General features: G+C 42.2%; 1 long non-coding RNA gene across 1 annotated transcript; it reads right to left on the bottom strand.

Annotated features, from left to right (window-relative positions):
• Nucleotides 1-306: 306 nt before the first annotated feature.
• LOC126544256 (uncharacterized) lies at nt 307-6,607 on the bottom strand. Its single transcript, XR_011893016.1, has 3 exons — nt 6,252-6,607; nt 2,785-2,872; nt 307-505 (listed from the first exon to the last, which is right to left on the bottom strand). It is a non-coding gene; the product is annotated as an uncharacterized lncRNA (long non-coding RNA).
• Between the last annotated feature and the right edge of the window lie 3,419 nt (nt 6,608-10,026).

Below are 10,026 nucleotides of genomic sequence, written 5' to 3'. Positions count from 1 at the left end.
CACATGCGCACTTTGCAGAACGTAGCGATCTTACGTACACAGCGCCGTTGCTTACGCAATGTATGCAGTACTGAAACTGTCTATTAAAATGAATGAGAAAGACCTGTCAAAGCAGGCAATGCTAATTGCTTACTAGGAAAATCAATGTTACCTCTTATAAACGAGGACAACGTTTGGTTGTTCATTCAAACAACGTTGCTGGTCACAGCCTGATGCTGTCATTAGTAGTTACGTAAATTTGATGTCAGGAGTTTGGAATAAATTCGGAACGGAATACTTCTACGTAATAAGACCCCTATTCGGAACTATCGTGAATTGCAAGAGCACTTTATTTGTCAGTATTCTACCATCTTGGCGCGGCCACCGCTATATCATCGTCTCAAGGCATCTCGTTGGAATTCATTCCTGGCCATGACCAGGTGTAGCATTTCCCTTCAGTGTTGTTGTTCAGAGTAACGCAGAAGCACCCGTTCCCCGAGCAATTTCGATTTTGAGAAGGATTGCACTGGAAGAAAAGGAAACGTTATTAACAGGTAAGTTTGCGTATATCCTGAATAATAGGCGCGGGCAGGAGCGGTCGCGTATATATAGCGCACAAAAAATGTATTTTTGCCATGTAATTTACAATCCGATGAGATTTATTCAAGATTCCGCCTTTTATTTACCGCATTCATTCTCTCGTTTCACGCGACCACGCTGAGTATGTGTCAAGAAAACCAGGATAGACCTCAGTTTAAACACTATGGCCTCCTTTGATGAATGAAACGCGCACCACAAAGTGGATATTTTTTTTCTGTTTCTATCCAAGCCGCTTTTCGAAAAGGAAGTGTAACAAGCCTGAGCTCTGAGTGATGGTGAATTGTCTTTGAAATTCCACGAGAAACGTTTTTCTCGCTGGAAGCCTTATGCTCCTATACGTCAACACCGATGTTTATTGTTGAGCACATCAGTGAAGGCTATGGCAAGGGTTATTTTCGACTACGTGCGCAGGTAAGCCTCTCTTATGGGCCTCTTTTCGGGTCGGGCTCAGACGTTAATTCACCACTGCCTGGTATACCTGCACCGAACAGGGTTGCCCAGTATGCGGGCAAAATTTAGCAGCATCAACAGCACATATATACACCAAAACTTGTAAGGCACTGTATTATTGATATATGAAGTTGCAATGTTAATACAAAAAATTGTTTATTCAAGTTTCTCGACATTGTCACATTTTGCTTGCCTAGTGTTCTTTTAATGAAAGGCGGTCAGCAGGGGGTGGAGGTTCGCCCCTTCCACGAGGCATTCACCTGTGGATGGTACGCCGAATCGTAGTGATACTGCACCCTGGCTTGGCTGAGGTAAGATTTTAGCCGCACAATCTATTGTTACCATTTTGGTACTCCACTCCTCCACTCTTGTATCTCGAGGGATGAATTCGTAAAAATTGCAGGCGTAGCAGGCGCCAGACATTTTTGAGAAGATCGTCTGCTGAAGAAATGTCCTTGCGAGTGCTGCCTGGTGGTTAAAGCATCGGTATGCTGGTCTGGGAGACGTAGGTTCCGTCCCATCATTGGACACTCCAATTTTGTGTCGCTGAAAGAGGCCCTCAACGACGCCAGACAGGCACTTACCTACCTACTTACTTACCTTCCTATTTTCCGTAGTGTACCAGGCATTTGTTTTAAAAAATATTTTCGTATAAGGAAAGAAGTGCCTCATGATGGGATGGTATACCTCGGCCTACTTGCGCGACCAGCGCGGTGCTGTAATCATTCGCTCTAAATTCTTTTTTTTTCTTATTTTCAGTTGGGCCACGGTTCCAAGCCCGACATCTCATGCCAACGCAAGCTAGCTCGTTCTGACGTTATACGCATGGGGCATCTAGCACAGCACGACCGAGGGCGCGTGCATAGGCTCGAGTTTGCTTTTGGCCACAGTCTTAGGAAATAACAAAAAAAGCTTCCTAAATTCTGGGGCTTTGCCTGCCAGAAGAATGATCTGATTGCGAAGAACGCCGTAATTCGGGACTGCGTATTAATTTTGACCACCTGATGTTCTTCAAGGTGCACCAAATCGGCGATACACGGCCGTTTTCACACTTAAACGACCAGTAATCTTACCACTGCGGCTTGCCTGCGACCCGTCCCGTCGGATGTATGTATGTATGTATGTATGTATGTATGTATGTATGTGTGTGTATGTATGTATGTATGTATGTATGTATGTATGTATGTATGTATGTATGTATGTATGTATGTATGTGTGTGTATGTATGTATGTATGTATGTATGTAGTCACAAACGTATGAAAGCAACATGTAATGACGTCAAGGAAACTGTAAATTCCTTTGTTTTATTTGAAACGTGGAAGCGATGAATAGAGGCGAATGATTACAGGCGAAAAGACCACTAGATGCAGGTGGGATAGAAACCCACCTGTAATACGAAGTAATTTCGCAACCTACTTTCAGTCAGTTGTTTTATCGTTTACTTTCACTGCCCTTTATTTATCACTTGTATGTGTCAATTATAGCAACTAATTAACCCTGTTTGTTTCCTTACTGGTATATGTTGGATTGATATTGTTTTGAGTTAGGAAAATTGGAACCCCTCTGTTCCCTTTCTCAATCTCTTTCTCGGGTATGTATATACATATATATTTATATGTATACAGTGTGTGATGTTAAATCTCGCTTGCTTGAATTCACATATTCTTCAAATGCTCTAATTATAATTGTAATGAATGAATGTCACTAAGTTCAAATAAAAAGCAATAATTTCGGTATGCATTTTACCGACTTACCGTTTGATTACAGCTTTCCGCAGTAACGTTTGGGTCGGAGGATTCAGTCGAGCTTGGCGTGGCGTCTGGTCTGCTGAATCCAATAAACCTGCAATGATTTCAACGGTGTATATCTTGCTTTAGTTATATAAAACAAAGCGCGTTAAGGAGTGATCAATACGCAGATGAAGGAACAGGGAAAGATAAATACGCAGAACACACGCACTGTGGTAATCGTTGTTATGCGAAAGATGTTGATGGTAGCTGGGTTTCTAGCATGTTTTAAGGTTCGACAAAGCTTTAATAAAATATGTCCGTGCAAGGCAAGCACCGATGTCTGTAACGCAAGCGGGTGTTTGACAACTTTACCGACGGCGACGACGACAGTCGTGTGACGGCGATAGCATAATTTCTTTTCCGATCGTTTGACGCAAGTTTACAGCATGGTGATTGTTTGGTTCGACAAAGATACTGAACGGGCGCTAGCGAGACAAACGCATATTCCTAATTCACCTCGTACCTCGTTTCTGTCACATGGTCTATTTTAAAGCTACAACGACCTTTGCGCACCCTTGAATAAAATTTCGAGTCTGCTCAACCGTGACTAATCGTGAATGCTCCAGAATGTCGCGTATCTTCAGTATAGCGTTAGTTGCTGAAAGGGATGGACTGAGGGATATGCGCGGATACCGAAGGCGAGTGCATTCTAACACAGTGCCTTAAAGCGCTAGCTGCTTCGAGAGAAAAATGCTACGAATTGGCCAGTTTTTCTCACGCCAGACATGTCAAATGGCTAGTTGGCTTTGGCACGAGTGAAGTACGGTACGTATGTGATTAGCCTAAAGGTTAGAGCACCAGGCTACGAGCTGGAAGGCACAAGTTAGGCGTTTGCCAGTTAGGCTTTTATATTTAATACCATTATCATAGTGAACTTAACGGGGCCTATTTGGTGTGCTGCTGCTGTCTGCTATCTAACACCTGAAACTTCGCTTATTGCTCGGGAAAGAAAACGGAACTTACGTGCCCGGCTTATTTAAAAAAAAGAAACGGAAATTTCATTTCCGTCTATTACAGTTAGGAGACGCACTCCTCTAGCTGGCAATGAAAATAATGTTTTACTCATGAAGAGGACACCTATTCAATCGCGCTTTATTTTACTTGGGGTCAGTTAGGCTGAACACAGTTCTATAGGAACAGCGTGTGTAAGGTGGTTGTGGCTGGGTGGCTGCCTGTAGTGAATATTTCTTTGTGACGTTTGGAAGTTTAGGCGCTGTGGTGCGCGGGTATAATAATGCGATTAGAATTATCAGTCTACTTCACCCACCACCGATTGTTTATGGGTCTTCAGCATTATGTGGTGGTATACAGTGCTTGAATGCTAATGTCAATAACGCTGACAATCATTTGACATAAAAATTGTAACAGCGAAAACACATGCAACCACAAAGTAACAAGGACAAGACACAGCGCTTGTGTCTCGTCCTTGTTACTTTGTGGTTGCATGTGTTTGCGCTGCTACAATTTTTATGTCAACTATGCACCAACTCACCCAGAAAGAAGTTTTCATGAAATGACAATCGTTGCGATATGCGTTCTTGTAGAATTTTGTCGAAGTGGCCAAAAACGGAGGACGGACAGGAACCTACGCTTGCTGCAATGCGGCTCGAATGAGGCAAGGAATGCAGCGCATCGAAACTAAATGTCGCCACGATGTTAAACATACACATACATGAAGTGTGTTAAACTTGTTGGCGCGACCGTGCCGCTGTGCTGTAGTGGCATCGTGGCGCGCTGAGGTTCAGGTAGTCTCCAGAGATGCGAGAGACGCCCAATGCGTTTGACTGCAATAACGCCAAGGCCAAGTCTGAGAACCACCACGTTCTGTTTGATTGTTTTGCGCAGTCATTTCGACGTGCCCTTTCTTTAATTGCCAGGTGAGCGTCCTCATTCCGCTATTGAGATAAATAATATCAGCACCGACACTAGCGCTCCTGCTTACTGACAATGTTATTCCGCCAGTCCTATCTCATACACCATCGAAGTGCAGTGCCTCCAAAATCGCTTGAGCCGCAGTTCCTCGTGCCAGCATTGTGAGATGCCTGATAGCGGCTGGAGTGTTGCTTCTGTTCCGCAGTAGTGCCCTCGCATGCTACGTAACAGCCGCATGTAATCCACGCGTATTGCAACATCACCCGAAGAGCTCGAGCGCAATGTTAATTCTTGGAATTGAAATCAGGGCTTGCGAACTAATGATCTTCTTTCTCCTTATTTTCTTGCTCAACCTCCCTACAGTCCTCAGTATTCATGCCTCAGTGCCACCCAGCGTTCTTCAGTAGCCATACCGCCCTGTCGGGTGCTGGGTCGAATGCATTCTTCAGGTGATATTATTCCTACGCATTTAATGAATGAAGGACGAAGATGGTCGACAGAGAGATGAAGTTGAAGACTTCGGCGGGAAGCTTTCACAGGTTTCCCTTAAGCCATCGGGCGTTAACGATCCCGCTTTGCTTTTACTTCTCTAAATACCACGTGAATTGTAACTCCCGTCGGCGTAATACATCTAAGGACGAGGTCGCAGGATCAAACGCGGCCGTGGCTGCCGCATTTCTATGGGGGCGAAATACAAAGTGCTGTGCAAGGGGGGCACGTTAAAGATTCCGTGGTGATCAAACTTACTCCGGAGAAACCAACTACGGCGTGCCTCATAATCAAATTGGTGTCTTGGCACGTAAAACCGCATAATTCAATTCAGTTCTATTCTGAATAACACTTCATTGATGGAGCCGAGTAAGCGACACCTCCCAATGTAATTCCGCGCAGGTCATCGTCAATGACGCACAGGTCGTCAGCTGTATCAGCGCCCTTTGTTGCAACAATCCTGCATTCACTCCTGGGGAATCGTAGCATATCCTGGCGTTTCCATAGCGTAGATGCTTAAGCTGGGCACTAGAATGCGAGTGCGCGAGTAACTCCAACGAAATGTAATTTATTATCATGTTGGCAAATGTCATCTACATCAGAGGCACAACAATTCAACAGCTACAATGACGAATGTGCGACCAGGAAGTAAGAACAACTGCGTACATTATTTGGCAATTCTGCGAAGGAAGACAGTCTGTAGACGGAGCTCGAATAAATTGTCAATATTGAGATGCAAACTCATAGCTTCTGTTTTCCATTTATACGATTTGAACACAGTTTATCTTTTTTTCTAGAGTAATTATCTACCCCAAAAGAATAAGTTGCTCTTTACTGTATTCTGCTGCTATGGAAATAATAAAGATATTTATTAGTTTATTCTTACAATACCAATTTTCGCTATTTTACTGCTATGTCTAATTAAAATACTAGAAACAAACTACCGAAACATTTAGAAACAAAACTGAGACAACACTAAGACACCACATGGACCATCAACTTAACTAATATCTGATCAGAGCCACGTTATCTGCTATACAAATGTGGTATCGGTTATGAGTGGTACTTACACGGCCTCTATGATCATGGCCACGAAGATTGCTGATTTGACTGACACCACAAGAGCCATTTCGAATCAAATGGTCTCTCAGTCCTGGTCTGAAAGGTGGAATGAAAATTTCGCCCTTTTATACTGCTTGTTCAAAAGGTGCAAGGTAATGGCCTCGGAGTCAGCTGCTGTGCCGAAACAACATGCTGACGAAGGCAGTGACCTTCCAGTTAGAGTAGTCACCTGAACTGTGTTTACGCGGATGCCTTTTACAGAAGAAAAAAATCTTTGATGATATCAGGTCCTTCGGTCAGGGTTGGGCGTCAAGCTCATGATGACATCATCATCAAAGAGGTTATTAATTTCAAATAACGTCCCTTCCCAACGTGCAAAAGGAAAAAAAAAAGATATCTAAACAGATAATGCACAGTGATGAGGTGTAGTATTTATTTTTTTACTTACAGCCACGAGTAATGCGTTGGCTTTCTTTGCATGAGCCATCATGTGCTTACCAGCCTGTTCGATGGCTTGAGGCTTTTCACATTGGACGAAGTGAAATGGTGTTGTCTGACCCTTTGTCACGTCGTGTGTTTTTGCGCTGTTTACGCTCAAGTCTTTAATTAAGTAGATTAGAAGGCACTTGTGGCACATCCGTTGATTAGAAAAGGTGATTATGATTTAATTAGGCGACACTTTGACGGACGCCTGTACTGACACCAATGTCTCCACGCATGCACGAACAGCATGCTTTACATATGAAATTAATGCAGCCTTTCAGAATAGAACACTAGTTGCGAGTAAATACTGAGCCTGTCGCTTTGCTTGTGTTCATCTTACCACGTGATTGTGTTTTGCTAATAATGAAAATGTACGAACTCAACTGATAACAGAACTGCGTCGTATGGAATATATATGCATATTAGATAGAATCTTAATATGCTGTCTGGGCATCTTGTATCTCTATCATGCCATATTCTGAAAAATGTGTATCGGTATCTGATTTCAGTGCATCACAATAATTTCACGGAGGTGCGGGGTAAAAGTTGGCGAAAAGACAATAACGTCTTCGAAGTTACACATGTGAATTGGTCACTTTAATCGGAGAAGCAGAGCGTCCTTGATACGTTCAAGTGTAGCAAGGCCATTACTTAAAACGGCATCACTTCAAGCGTTCATTACTTTAAGTGGCCATCAAGCGAAATAAAAGCTGTCTTTTCACGGTCGATGTCGTCAAGTGTGTCTTTCATGGTCAATGTGTCAAGTGTGTCAAGCTCACAACTATGTCTCTCGTTTTTGGTCGGTCTTCTGCGATGCCCACCAACACTGGACTCGATAAATTGAGCATTTTGAATTACTGCTTAGCAGTAAGCTTGATCCACTTGTAGACAGTATGAGTGCCAAATTGGGCAGAGGTTTGATGATCAAGGATTCGGCAACCTTGCTTCTCTAGCTGAAAGCATGCGTCTCATGAGTAGAGCATAACACCCCCAGAGCGACGTTTAATGAACTGGCATCTACTAACAAAGCATTAACATCTGAAAATAAAGCTTTAACAAAGACAATCGCCGACATGGAACAGTACAGCAGGATGAATAACCTCGAAATTTAAGCCATTCCATCATCACAAGGAGAGGAATGCTCTGCGATTTTGAAGAAGGTGGCCGTTGCAATTGAGTGCCCAATTTCTTCTAGGGACATTGACATAGTTCATCGGGTGGCCAGCAAGACGTCGGGCAGGAACGTCATTGTTCGTTTTTGTTCACGTGATAAGGAGAATCAACTTCATCGCCAATGTCGTAAAGCTCATCTACGATGCTCCCAGATTAGGTTTTCTGGTAGTATAGACAATCCCATTTACATCAACGATCACTTCACAGTCAACAACAATCGCTTACTCGGAAAAGCCCTTCCACTAAAAAAGAGAACGAACAGCACTCTCTACGCAGTGAAAACTGCCAGATTAACGCCCGTAAATCTACCCATAGCAAGGTATTCCGAATAAACTCGCAGGCTGATTTTCGCATTTTTGAGTAGGCGTAGCTTATTGCTACAATTCTTTTCATCTGTATTGATTGCACACTCGTCGCCGAATACTTTTCTTCATGTCTGTGCTATCACCAGCTGTAGTCAAACCATTGCTTACATCTTCTAATATCTCTATTCTTCATATCAGCGCGCGAGGTTCGCGCAAGAACTACATTACAAAATTCACTGACTGAACATTACAGAATTCACTGACTCACTTAGTCATTCGTTTTCAATTATGTGTGTTTCGAAAACATAAAGAGGATAGTAATTTTTACGGTTTTTGTCCATACCAAGCAGAATACTGCCACCGTATTTAGGATTGGTTCGGTGTTTCCGCTGTATTTGTTTCTCCTCATATTAGGTACAAGCATAGGCTAGATCTTTTTCGTAATGCAAATCACTGTGAATCGGTACGGATAGAAACTGACTTACAGCTGAATTTTGATAATTGCAACCGTTTTATTCTTGGTTCTGTCTACCGCTTCGCTGCTTCATCTATGTCGTATTTTCTGGGTGAACTCTGAAATGGTTTTGCAAAAACTTTCCCTTGAAATTAAGCAAGTCCTCATTGTCGGTGATATTAACATCAGCTTCCTTGACAACGATAGCGGCAGTGTAACAGCTGATACGGACTGTTTTGGTCGTTTCGGACCGGAATCATTTATTATCACTCCTGCTAGGTGTTCTACTCATGGTACCAATACGCTTCAAGACCATGTTCGAACTAACAACGCCCCAACTTTAAAATCTGGTGTCATAGATTCTCAAATCACAGGCCTTTTTCTAATATTCGTCTCCTTTCAGGTCGAAATATCTTTGTCCGAGCCTTGCTACTTTTCCTCCAGTTTCGACCGCGATAGTTTTGTTAACACTATAACAAGTACTGATTGGTGTGTAATTAACTCCTAGCATGATACCTACCAAGATCTTGAAAATTTTTGCTCCATCTTTCTGGAAGCCGTTCGCGCTAACACAACTACCGTCAGATGCAGGAAACATTTTAAGTTTCCCGGTAATCCTTTGGAAACGAAAGGTTTACTGACTTGTATGATAAAAAAGGAAACCTGTACGAAGAGACTAAAAAGAAACTTTTATAGTACGATTAGTGGCACTCTACAAAAAGTGTTGCAACATTCTGGATCACTTGCTAAAGAATCTAAACAACAGTATTACGAAAATGAATTTGCAAAAAACACAAGAACAATATTCATAACAATGGCAACTTCTTAATGTGTTCATGGAGTTACCTAAGTCCGGTATATACTGCTGACAATATAAATTACAAAAATGAAACACTTACTGATTCTTCTAGCATAGCAAATATTTTCAGTGAATACTTCTATACCATATACAGCAGTCCTCATATGACTGTTACTTATCCCATTTTTTGCTGCAGTCATTCTTTATTTCTCTTTCCCATAACTGCAGATTAGAAATGCTCCGTGGTATTAACTCTAAAGAATACTAGCCCTCGCTTAGATAACTTTTCTGTATTTCATCTAAAAATTCTTGCATCACTTATTTCTGATACACTTCGTAATATAATTATCAATATTTTTAAACGTGGTATTTTTCCCACTTCGCCTAAAAGGGCTAAGATTATTTCTGTACGTAAAAAAGGTGATAAAATGGAGGTGTTGTAATATCGCCCTCTTTCTATTTTCTCCTCGATTAGTAAAGTCGTAAATTATTTTGCAAGCGCCTGAATATTTGCTTCAAAATTTTATTTTGTTGTAATCTTCCCAATTTGATTTTCGCGCTGGCAGTTC

The sequence above is a fragment of the Dermacentor andersoni genome, chromosome 3 (assembly GCF_023375885.2).
Source record: "Dermacentor andersoni chromosome 3, qqDerAnde1_hic_scaffold, whole genome shotgun sequence".
Lineage (NCBI taxonomy): Eukaryota > Metazoa > Arthropoda > Arachnida > Ixodida > Ixodidae > Dermacentor > Dermacentor andersoni.
Note: the sequence above shows the minus strand (reverse complement) of the source record. Positions and strands in the feature narration are given on the sequence as shown.